The sequence below is a fragment of the Perna viridis genome, chromosome 1, assembly GCF_037379345.1.
Source record: "Perna viridis isolate PV_CMFRI_1.1 ecotype Kerala chromosome 1, ASM3737934v1, whole genome shotgun sequence".
NCBI classification, from domain to species: Eukaryota; Metazoa; Mollusca; class Bivalvia; order Mytilida; family Mytilidae; genus Perna; species Perna viridis.
The window spans coordinates 54,506,832-54,520,199 of NC_142445.1; the positions used below are offsets into that span (position 1 = coordinate 54,506,832).

A 13,368-nucleotide genomic window follows, 5' to 3' on the forward strand; every position below is an offset into this window, starting at 1 on the left:
TGTAACCCCCGGAATCATTGGTGCCCATGAAACATCAACTTGGTCTGTAACTAATTAAGATACATTCAAAAACCAAAAATTCACCTAAATATCTGCAAGTGTTAAAAAAAGTTCTGAAAATGCAAGGAAAACAAGCATAAAACTGAATGCACAATGCACATAATGCTTAATTAGTTCATCAGAACATGGCAAGGTTACAGAACACTTCACCTATCATACATGTACATCTGTCTTCCCATATACAATGCACTAGTTTAAATATACTAACAAATGAAAGCAAATACCTGATATCCATAAATCAGAGCAGACAATATAAAGTGTCAATAGATATAACTGAAAATCAGAGTGTACAAAATGGGATGTTTGATGTATTGATAAAACTGCATTTTCTGTATGAACAGTTAGAATTGTATCATTTGTCAAGCATTGTTCCATTAACCAGGAAATTCCACTCTGTCATGATCCAGAATTCTCATGAGCTGGAATTTCCCTCAATGCTGATTCAATAAAATACAACACAAAATATGTATAGACCCAGTCAAGTCTAAGCAGGTTACATTCGTTTCACTTTCTTTGCATATTTAATATGGAATTGATCTTTGGCTAGTCTTCAGGCCTAGCACATCTGTCTTATATACTTAAGGAACCTTTTAATATTCTAAATGAACCATTAAATCACATCCTGTGTGTGTTAATACCTATAATATTGATGAAATACCAGCCTGGTAGTTCAGTAAAACCTTGAACTGTTGGTGAACCAACTGAAACAATTTCCCTGCGCTTCCTGTTTGTAAACACAAAACATTTTTTTTAAAGGCATAATTACTAATAGTACTCTACCATGTATCAACAATATGTTTAAAGGACAAAGACAAGACCAAGCAATTAAGAAAAGCATGATCTAACACATTGAGAAATTTTTGAAGTAAGACTTGGGTTATAATTTGTGTTGGAAATGGCATGGAGGTAAAATAAAGGTGATATAGAATTGTTTATTCACCAATAAAGGGCCCATAAAGGGCATGATTACAATACAATTTTTTTTACATACAACAGTTTTGATTGAACATATATAATAACATATAATATCAACAATTAATTTACAAACTAAATAATTGTCACATTTTTTTAGCTTTTATATAGTATGATATATAAAGGTCCTTTGTAAAACAAGCACATATTCATATCAATATCCTCTCTCTTCATAACAATAAGCAACACTTGACCTTGACTCAATAATTGATAAGGTCATGTTTTACCGGTAAACCAAACTTTGCTAAGCTAGCTTGAAGTTTTCTTATGAAAGTAAATTTACTGAACTAGAAAAATTTGTTTTACACAAGTTTAACAAGACCTAGAAGTGAAACTATACAATGATTAAAACCAACACAAAAAAAAATAGCTTTGCCGAGTGCAACAGTGGTAAAACCCTGATCAGCTATTCCTTAAGAGTGACCACAGCAACACTGACCCAAATCTATTATTCATATCCTGTTGATGTACTACATGGCTTGTATATCAAACAAATATAAATATTATCTGCCACATAAAGATATGATTCAGTGTGCAACATCTGCTCCTATGGTGGTGTGATCTGATTTATCAAATAATTTAACAGGACATATTTAATCATTTGCTAATACAAATTTTCCATAGGATAAATATAGTGTAGTACTTCTGAGGTGTTAACATTTATATGTAAATTATTTCTATCGTATGGCCTCTCTTTCGACGACGGACCGAGCACCTTGTGACCAGATCATTCCATAACATGGCTGCCTAACAAGGGTAATCGACCATGACATGACGACGAACAATAATATTTACATCATTAAAGTTTATGAATCATCTTAGTTGATTTAAATAGCACTATATAGTATGATCCATACACAGACAAACACCTGATTAAATCATGCCAGGTCTTCATAATAATATGAAGTCATTGACTTGATTTTGCAAGATTTCTTTATATCAATTTTTTGAACAGGCTCTATTAATCAAGAAATACATGCAGAAACATGCAATCCCAAAACTAACTTGATCCACTGACAGACTCCATGCTTACTTTACAAGATTGTTTTGCAGCTAAGTGGAAGTTGTTTGCAAGATGCATGATAAATATCAAGAAAAGTCCTGCAGGTCATCATTGAAAAATAGCCACAAAAAACTCTTTTATTATTCATATGTTAGAGTGATAATTCTTTTTAAATTTCTATCAGTCTCAAAAAGACTAACAATAAGAAATCATTGTCAATCTGCCTTATTGCTTAATCATAACACATTCCAACATATCTATATATTTGTTATTTATGTGTCACATTGTTTCTTGAAGGCAATTTCTAATTGATGCAGCTGTTTTTATTTTCTTATAACTTGATAAAGAATTCCAAATTCCCCTTTTAATCATCTTCAGAAAATTAAATAGTCACATCTTATATGACAAGTAGATATTGAAACAACAGTGCAAATGCACTCTACAAAATTCAAAACATCAGTTGGGGATCCCCCAGTAAACACTCCTACCAACTTAGATAATGGATTAACTACAGGCTCTAACTTATTCAAGATTTTTTTACAGCTTAGTTATAGTACTGGTTTTAAAATAAGGGAAGAAACTCCTTTTACCAGTGAGTAAAGATATGTCATTTACATATAATCTCTGCATGTTATCTTAAAAGATTAATATAGCCACGTTCTTTTTTTAATAAATTATTTCTCTATCAAATTTTAAAGGATGTTTATTGATAAAATGCTGGACTAGAAACAACTTAGACTTTAAAATGCAAGTCCTTTCTTGTTTCAGTAAATTATAGCACCACTGCTAACATTCCGGCTAAATTTGCCATTAAAGTTTCATTCAAATAAGTCTAGACCAATCATTGATGAACTAGTGAAATTTACAACAAGAATACAATTAATAGCTATAAGACTAAGAATCTAAGCACATTAGTTTCTAATTGACAGGGTGTGTATAGAAAAAAAATCTTAAATCAATAGAGATAAAGAAACTATGAGAACACAGAATTGCACATGTGATTCCTTATGTCTAGATTGTGGGAAGAAGATTGTGAATAGCTTTAATTAAGCTTCATTCATGTACTTCAATTAGATGACAAACAAAGTCATGGAAATGTGTAACTTATCTGTAAAAAGTCTTTAATACAAGTAGTGTATTTACTGCAGAGCAACAAGGAAAAGATAAAATTCAATGAATAATTCAAACGTATCCTTGAACTATAGAATATACATGATTCACCTTTACATCTGCAAGTCTATAAGCATTGCCAACAGGAAATTTCAATGATTATAAATCTCTTAGTTTGCAAAACATTGTTTATAAAGTAATGTAATTGGTGACATGAAATGTTTCCTCAGGTTAAAACTGTACATAGAAATGGAAACAAACACAAAATGTTTTATCTCATTTGAAAAAAAACAGTGATTTATGCAATCACTTCAATAACTTGAAGGCCACATTTATCAAATGTTATAATGAATTAAGTTTGTATGAAACTGAAATATCAATGTGCAGAAAATACTATTTTAACTACCGGTACACATTATTTTTTTCATTGTTTTTTTTAAGATATGTGAATTTAGAGAGTTTTCAGAAAATTATTAAGTTATGTGAAGACTGATGTCAGCTGAAAGTTAATATTTTTAAAACAAGACAAAAAGAAACAAAAGAGACACATAAATTTTGTTTCCTGAATGTGATGGTGTAACATGATGTAAACAACACTTGAATGTATGGGTCACCACAACAATAGTCTTCATGGAGTTTGGCAGTCATTTCTCAGTTTATTGTTCTTTTACTTGTTTCATGAAACTGTAATGGAAGCTTGATGGATCATACCACAACTGCTTAAAACTGACCATTTTTTTTTATACTTGTTATCACTGGTAAGTTTAAAATGTATCACCTGATAAGCCTATCATACTAAAATAAGTTTTTATCAGAGAAAAGCAATGAATAGGACTAGAGGTAGTAGAATCCATTATGTAAGACTACAAATGATGTATGTAAGATGTTCATAAAATAGGTAAGTACATCTGTGACTGGTTTCATCTAGATAAACTCATTTTTCAAGACAACCCAAATCATGATATGAATTTTAAGTAATAAAGGTGGAAAAAATTAATTATCCTTAAAAGACAAGGACAAAATCTAAGACGCTGATGATTAAATATCCTACAGCTTGACAGAGCAAGGGAGTTCACTTGAGTGCACATCAGAAAACTGTGTGGTTAATGGGGGAATGACACGTGGAATGATTCTATCAAAAAAGGTCTAAGAACGTCTTTGCTGCAGGTCCAAATATGTTCTGATTGTTTAAGCTTAGTCAGCTAAATTTGACAAAAATTATAATTTTGTTTTCCATTCTAAACAAAGGCAATGAACTTAAAATCCCCATAATTGCATGTAGGTAGCCTTTTGTTCACTGACTTTAAACACAATAAGATAACAAAATAACGTCAAAAGCCATTGTGATAAGTAAGCCCAGTAGATTACCAATGAACCAACCCATGTCTACCTACTTTTCTGTCTGTAAACAATACAGAATATTTAAAACAAAGTTAAAGGCCACTTAGATCAGATATATAAGGTGTCTTCAAACAAAACATACTGACGTCTTTTGTATTATAAAAGTACTGACATGCCTAATCAAGGTAGATGTTCATAATCTATACAGAGATATATCAAACAAAACCATGATTAGCAATTCTTTAAATTAAGAAGATTGCTTCAATTGTATGATGATTGCAATAGGTAGCCAATGAAATGATCTATCTGGGTGGGAAAATCCATCTAAACACAGACCCTGATTAATATTTTCGTAATTGTGATGACCTTTTACCACCCTACTTTATATGAACTGATTGATAATATGCCAATATCATACTTATAGGTAAATATAATATTTATTGACAATTGCTAGATTAATGACTGACATTCACATGTATAAAGCCCTTGATAATATAAAGCTATTTTGAATTGGCCCAAGTTGTGGAAAATAACTGTACTTCCAACTCTATCAATAGAGAACTGAAAAAGAAATGTGTTGAAGTCTTTAAAGTATCCTTAAATCTGTCTTATTTGTACTGTTTTTGGATTGAGAGACGTTTGGTTTTTACAGGTTCAAAACGTATTGAAATAGATATGAAGGGATGATTGATTTACACAAGATAATGGTTTAGACAGGGTGTGTTGAATATCTATTTAATATAAATATATTTCAAATAAAAGAATTCAATAAATTTGTTGATTACACTTCTGATTGAAAAAAATGTCAAACTGACACATATCTGTAAGAACAGCATAATCAATATTTGATGAAATGTTTTATCATATGCAAAAAAAAAAAATACAACTAGTTTAGCACACACCTAAGATATGTTTTAATAGCTGATGATCATATGACTAATTGTTTTCTTACATTTTTGAAATAGCTTCAATAATCGTGTTGATTTTCGATCTATACAGTGCCAGTCTTGAAGAATGACGATGTCCCAGCATGTCACCACGCCTGACAAATTACGAACAGCTGATTTGCTTTATTGATATTTTAATGATGAATTTATTTCCTTATTAACAAATCATAATTTACAATATGTACGATGAATTTTAATTAAAGTAGTGTAATCACGGTGCCAATACTATGAATTCAGACGATTGTCTATTGTAATCGAAATATTAATGTTCAATAATATTCTAGGAAAAACAATATTAATGTTCAATAACACTCTAGGAAATTTCCATATATCAACCTTAATTTGGATTTTAATTTATCAAAAAGTACAAATACACCACTTTTTTAATGAAAAACCTTCCAAATGAAAGAAAGTTATTGACAGATATTGTGTAATCCTCATCAAAATGAAAGATGTTTTAATAAGAATTTATTTACAGACCTCCCTGGCAAGTAAGCATGAAACTGCTAATTAACCATGAAGTATGGCATCAGCATACAACTCAAAATCATCACATTAACCATGAAACAATAAATCTGAGACTTTACTATTCTTATCAGTCATATCTGACATCATGGCAGTGACACCTTGGTTAGAAATCAATGGACCATTTAATTTAATAGATTCTTTAAGCTGTTTACTCAACCAAGATTCCAATGAACCATGCAATCTAAGACTTAAGTAGTTCCAAGGTCAGTTTCTAAGTTCTTTTATCTTCCTATTACATAGTACATAGTAGAAGTCCACTTTTTGATGTAAGGCTATTGAATCTGTATACCTTCTATGTATTATTCAACCCTATAATTATTATCAGCATGAACTTTCTATCTAAATTACCAAAACCAAAGTGTCAAATTCTGCAATTAGTTAAGGTGCTATCAGATCAATTGAAATTTCAAGCATCAAGTCTATCAAGTAGAACAAATTTGATTCCCTACATAATAATAAGGTAAACAAAAATAAAATGCAATGTATCAGTGAGAACTATCTCTAAAAGCATTAGAGTTTCTTTTTCTGAAGGAAATGACATACAAATTGATTACAACAGACTCTGGTAATTGATAACCACAAACAAACTGATGAGAATAGACTCTGACAACTGTCCTTAAGACCACTTAAAACCACTTCAATACGGCATGGAAGTGCAGCTTATATGTTTTGTGGTTGAAGACAATCACTGAAGGTCTCCTCTACACTACGTGAGGTTGAATCTGTGGTTTGTGGTATTACATGTAGGCATTACTAGTTATAATGTCACTGTTCATTTCTCATATACAAAAAATAATACGTTTACATGTACAAATTTGTCCTTTAAAAAGTTGGTCAGTGACTCTACAAACACCATTAAACAATTCTTAGCTAAAGGAATGCTAACATCTAAAAATGTCATTGACATAGGAAAGATTAAACATAATCTAAGAGGTGTCGTTATCTTAATTTTGTTGGAACACAAAACAAATCCATACTCTGAACTTGTCAGTATACTAATATCATGGAAAGGTCATTCTAAGACGTATTTTGATGGCATTTGAAACAACAAATGACATTTTGTTTCAATGTTTCATGTTTCCTACAATAATAACATTACATCAATTTGATGTGGAATTTCAATCAACAACCCAAGCGACCTAGAACATGTATCTAGAAACATCGTTAGAATATTTTTCACCTTGTAATACCTTAGTAAAGTAGGTGTTTCCCTTCCCTAATGATGTCCCTATCACAACCCCCATGTAATTACAATTTCATTACATGTTTATTTAGTGTAAGTTGTATTCCTTTGACATCATACAGAGTGTCCTTGCCAAATGCACAAACATTTCACATGACTACAAGATTTAGCCAGAGGCCATTTCACTGTAAAGCATCAACACTGACAACTTGACAAATATATTCGTAAACCAAATGTAAACCTTTAACCCTGGACAGGTTTACAATATTGTACCTAACATACTATAACAAATAAGAGTCACATGATACACGTCAGAAGATTTTTTTTCAGGTTTCGTAGAAATTCTAACATGATGTTTAAGGATGTAAACCTTTTCAATCATTGTGTTTACTAGAGATGGTTTTTGTTTTTAATCAAATGTTGTGCGTTATGTTTTTGGGTGGGTTCAGAAAATATTATTCCAAAATGCCTGAACTTGTGACCATAATTTGATGGATTTTATCATTTGGTACCACTTATGGCTTTTACATTTATTTCTACGCACTTCATTCACGATTTGTACATTATTAACATTTGAAATTCATTGATATATGACATAAAAATGATCAATCAAAACTCTCCTTTTATAACCAAAACCAGAGCATGTGATTCAAGTTTTACAATTAAGTTCTTAACATTCATGTTGACATCTATCATGCAACAAGAAAGTGACGTGTACAATTTTTAAGATATATCTGTAACATTAAAATTGTAATAATGTTTTTGGGGTATGATTCAAATTTGCCAGCTGAGAAGGGTCCAATATAATTCAAATTAAGCCTTAGAACATACTTGAAGTTTTTAAACATTTTAGCATAACAACAGAACTTGTTTACTCTATAATCTGGTTTTAAGTGCCAATCAAGCCTTTTATCTGAAGAATCAACATGTGCCATGGTATATAGGGAATCCTTGAGGCAATCTAATACTATCTTTGACTTGGGACCTTTGAATACATCATATCAAACCTATGAATAAGACCACTGTGGCTATGATGGTTAGTCATAACTTCCTAGTACCTGGGTATAATACTATCCTTGTCATGGTTACTAATGGAGAAGTCTAATAACATCACACTTCCTGTTTCATATCTATTGACTACAAAGTACCCTCAAATATCTCATTCTTTTACTTATTTCTGTCAAAGATGGATGAGAGTTATACAACTTGGCTAGCACAATTATGGTCCAGGAAATTCTATAAAGTTTAAAGAACAGGAAACATTGAAAAGAGAATCAAAGAATCTACCAACATAATGACACCCTATATAAACAATGATATATAACACCAGGATGTAACATATAACCAAACTGCTAGGTTTTCATTAAATATAACTCCTACAGTTCTAGAAACTAATCTTTAGAAAAAAATGAATCTGTATATTATAGGTTTATTGAAACTAATCAGTATTATGAAACAATTTGGATGAATACATGTGAACTAAGAAAACCCAAGAATCAGCCTTCTTTTTGAAAAAAAAAAAACTTTAATAGCAGTTTAAAATAATTTCTTGAGTTCAGTGGCATGTGTAATAATTTCACTGTTACATGGATAAAAGAACTGTAAGGTTTTCAAAGAAAAAAACAAAGGTTTTTTTTTAAAGAAAAAAAGATGAGAAGACCAAATTTACATAAAATTTCTAAGTCCTAAAACCCATTAATCTTAATATCTCATTAGATGGTTATTCATAATAAGTAATGATTTCCATTTCAATTATTCACGTTTTTGTTTTTTTATGAAACTTGTTTTATATGACAACATTTTATTATTGAATACCTACCCCAGTAGTTTAAGACTATTTCTGTGGTCAACTGGAAAGTTTTTTGATAAATTTAATATGATTTAGTTACAATTATTGTTCAAGGCCAAGATTAGAATAGTTTTTTAACCTTGTTGTGTGAGATTATGTTCAAGATGGTGGTATTTCATATTTTATATATAAATTTCAATGAAATCTTATAGTTTCTGTTACCGCCAGACAGATATCTTACAATTTACTGATTTTACCATTGTCGATATTTTCTAAAGATGAAATATAATTAGTATAGTTAGTATATCAAAAGACTTTCCTACCAACGATAAACTTTGCCATTGTAGTTATAGGTATTATATTATAGGTAAAGGTAATTATATCATAGGTATTATATTATAGGTAATGGTAGTTATATCATAGGTATTATATTATAGGTAATGGTAGTTATATCATAGGTATTATATTATAGGTAAAGGTAATTATATCTTTCTTGTGAGTTTTCTGAATGATTACTGTGCATTTGGTAAAGTTGGTAAAAACATTTTACTCAACAAAACCATTTAACAACTTGTATCATTTTAACCTAACCCAAAAGGACTTGCTGATAACTAATAGAGATATCAGCAAGAATATCAAAACCCTTGTTAACATCAACTTACTGAAGACTACAAAAAATATATTTCATAGCGATTCCTATAAGGCTATTTTTATAAAAATTCCTTTTATAACCAATCATTACTCCAATACTCCATAACTGTTAAGATGTAAGTGTGAAGTGATCTTTATATTTTAATTTCACAAAGTCTGTATCTCTCAGTCTTGATATGAACCCATCAAAGTAGTACTTAGGGTATGTACTGAACTTCTTTTTGAAAAATGACATAATCTGCCAGGTTAAAATGTATGGTCTATTTTCAAACATGGAAACTAAGTGCCCTACACTGGTTTCCATAGCAAACATGCAAAAGAGTAATCATGATGTATCAAGCAGTATAGAAAAAAGATTAAATTTTGTAACAATTTATGACAAGCCAAGGTCAATTACACATTGTGCAAAGCGCATTATAGCTCCTACCTTTTTAGATTTGACAAATTGAAAAAAAAATGAAAGACAATGAAAAAGGAAAGACACACATTTTACTAAAGTTTTATTATAATTCCTAAGCATATGGAATTATTGTACTAAATGTAGGAGGATGGATTGACTTCTTAGGACAGGAAGACAGGCGTGTAGCATACATACTGACAACATTAATAAGGGTCAATATGCAAAAGCCAAAAGGTCAGAATTCTGCATTGCCACCAAAAATTAACTAGTAGTAACATTTCGTGCAAGTCAATGAACATATAATTCTCATTCTGTAACTATACAGTCACAAATAAAATGTCAAGAAGAATTTTATAAAAACAACATTACACAACCGATGCCAGAAACAATAATCCAGTCATGTGAGGTAGATCAATGTGCCAAATGTCCTATTTGTGTGCCAACTGAACTGACGTAACAGTTACGCCTAAGATCCAGATCAATGCTCTAAAGAGGAGTCAAAATAGTACTATATCACAAGATACTTTTTATTGCTATGATATATACAGATACAACAACAATAGTTAATGCTATTTTTACTGGTGGAGGTCTTGCTACACGTGTATACATTTAAAGTGCAATTTCTCAGTAGCATTGTATTGAACAAATACCTAACTATTTAACACTGTTACTTAAACACAGCATCTCATATTTGGAATATTCAACACATTTTTTTTCCGAATAAAGTGCATGTACAAATTAAATTGAAATCTAACATCTTTCAATGGATGCCATGTTATGCAGTAATATGAGTCTACAGCTGTCAAATATTAAAGAAAAAGCACATTTACCAAAGGCTGGTCCAGGATTTCAGGTTAGGAATGACTAAATATTATAAAGTCCAAGTGAAATATGGCAAGAAAAGCTTTAGGTAGGATTGTGAAAAATCCTGGAAATCATGCAAAAAAAGTATTTTCATTTTTAGTGCTCCAATGCCTTTCCTGAGATCTATGTCTGTTTACTACTAACATAACAGTCAATAAATAACCCCAAGATTTAATTTCTTCCATGTAACCCATGTATGCTTACCAATACCTATATCCTTAAGGAGAACAGATACTTCAAACATGACAAAATTACTGACACTATGTACTAGAAATTTGTCAACTTTCTAACAAAAATACAGTATCTTTTTTTTTAAATCAAGCCATGCAGATGGACTTAAGGATAAAGATACACATATACTTCAAACAAGATGACTTTGTTCTTAATCTTGTATAAAACTCTGTAAAAAGTGAATTGGTAAGACAAAAAAGTTATCCTTCATTCAAACATTCCTAACCAGTATCTGAGAAACAAGAAGACTTGTAATAGAAGAAACATTTTCATAATACATGTACATGTATACTGTAAGTTTTATTGATTCAAATAAACAAAGAAGCATTTAGTTTTTATTGTTTTGTACCATGTAAAACATACAAAGTGATCCTTAATAAAGTTTCCATAAATATCCTGTAATAAGCTTTGGGTGAAACAAAGCATGGGACAAGCAACAGCTGATCAGTACGAATTACTAAGAAAAATCAATTCTTAGAAGTCGTGTGATGATTTGTTAAACACCATAAACACGGGACTGAAACATATGCTTAGTTTGTAAAAACAAAATTTTGCATCAAAAACAATGGTAACTGCACTATTGTTGGAGCGATGATGTCAGAGGAACATCACTTTAGGGATCTCTGACATAGGTCGAAAGATAAAAGTTGATAAGTACCAATAAAGTCCTTTTGAGTGTTAAGGTCAACCATTATTTCTATTGCTGACTAAGGGACAGATGTTCATTCTTTACCGGAACTATCACTAAGGTCAAACGATAACTGAAGATAAGACCACAATGTAGACCCTTAACAGGATTTAGGAAATTCCAGGCTGATATTACATCATTCCAATGGTTTGACCGACAAGACCAAAGGTTGTTAGAACATTGATGAGCTTACATGTCAGATAGCATACATGCTAAAAGAGTAGAGTTGCAAAGGCAGCATACATATAAAGTAGAGTTGCAATGGCAGTATACATGCCTGTAGAGTAGAGTTGCAATGGCAGTATACATGCCTATAAAATAGAGTTGCAATGGCAGTGTACATGCCTATAGAGTAGAGATTAGAGTGGCAATAGCAGTATACATGCCTAGAGTAGAGATTAGAGTTGCAATGGCAGTATTCTTTGAAAAAGTTTTATCTAAAAGACAATTAACAACTATCCAGCACTGATTTTATTTTTCAGAACAAAGTCAAAAGTTGCAAAATACTCAGATAATATTTATTTCAAATCCTGTACTTCAATTTATGGATAATTTTTTTTCATTACCTAATGCTGAAAAGCAAACAATTGAGATCAAGAGAAATGTCAAAGTTACTTTGAGTCCCCTGGAAAATTGTTCCATCCAGACAAAATATCATCCATCCACATGCCAATAATACATGTAAATCAGCACTACCAGTGCATTCTTGATACATAGAATGACACAGCAATGAATAAAATTTATTTAATTTTCATCATGTTAGTTTTGTTTCATATAGAAAACTGAATTATAGTTTTTAAAAAAAAGTCAGAAAAGGTCATAATCTGTGACACAGTGTAAAAACTAATCTTATCTCTAAGATAAATAAAACCTGCAATCTATTTTGTCTGATCTGGAAGTTTAAATACAGTTTTGTTGCCATACATGACAGGGATTTGGAGACAATATTCTTGCATGTAACAGACCTGCTTACAATTACACTTGTACTGATGTTACAGTCAGTTTGAATGATGAGCCACTCTATGTCTAAGGCAAAAGTCATGTATAAGCTAGGCTGGCCCTAACTATATATTATTAACCTTTAATACCTTATATGGAATGAAAATATAAAGATGATGAAAAGATAGAAAAACATTGTTTCTGGATGTGATGTTACTGTCTTATGTTGCTTATACTGGCAAGTGGATGAAAATATTTGTAGGCATAAAATAAGATAATAAATTAATATCACTGAAATTCATACTTGAAGTTCAGCAAGGGGATGATACAAACATCCATTTCCATCATAAAAGGTTAAGTCTCATTCTGAAAATGATAACTCCCATTTAAGACATGGATTATTCTTAGACTTATTCAACAATGTTAAGCTACTCCAAGCAACTAAATGTGCATAAAGATAATTGTTATTTGTTGACATCAATTAACAGGTGTTCTTCTAAACCTTTCAGCTCAGTTGAGATTAACAGCTAACTTTACAATACATTTATAAAAATGTACAATGGTTTCCTATGCCAAGTTTCAAATATTTCCAAGTAATACCTTTTGTAAGCTTAGTTTATTGTAAGAGAATGGTGCATATATTACAGTGAAACATAGTATTA

The 13,368-nt window shown here is 30.8% G+C and overlaps 1 protein-coding gene and 1 long non-coding RNA gene across 2 annotated transcripts in view; one reads left to right on the forward strand and one right to left on the reverse strand.

The window, feature by feature from the left end:
- LOC148629411 (calcium homeostasis endoplasmic reticulum protein-like) overlaps positions 1-13,368 on the reverse strand; it is a 53,549-nt gene that overhangs the window by 21,242 nt on the left and 18,939 nt on the right. The gene's annotated exons all lie outside the window — the stretch shown is intronic.
- On the forward strand, positions 3,777-5,650 carry LOC148629412 (uncharacterized). Its single transcript, XR_015916163.1, has 2 exons — positions 3,777-3,903; positions 5,486-5,650. It is a non-coding gene; the product is annotated as an uncharacterized LOC148629412 (long non-coding RNA).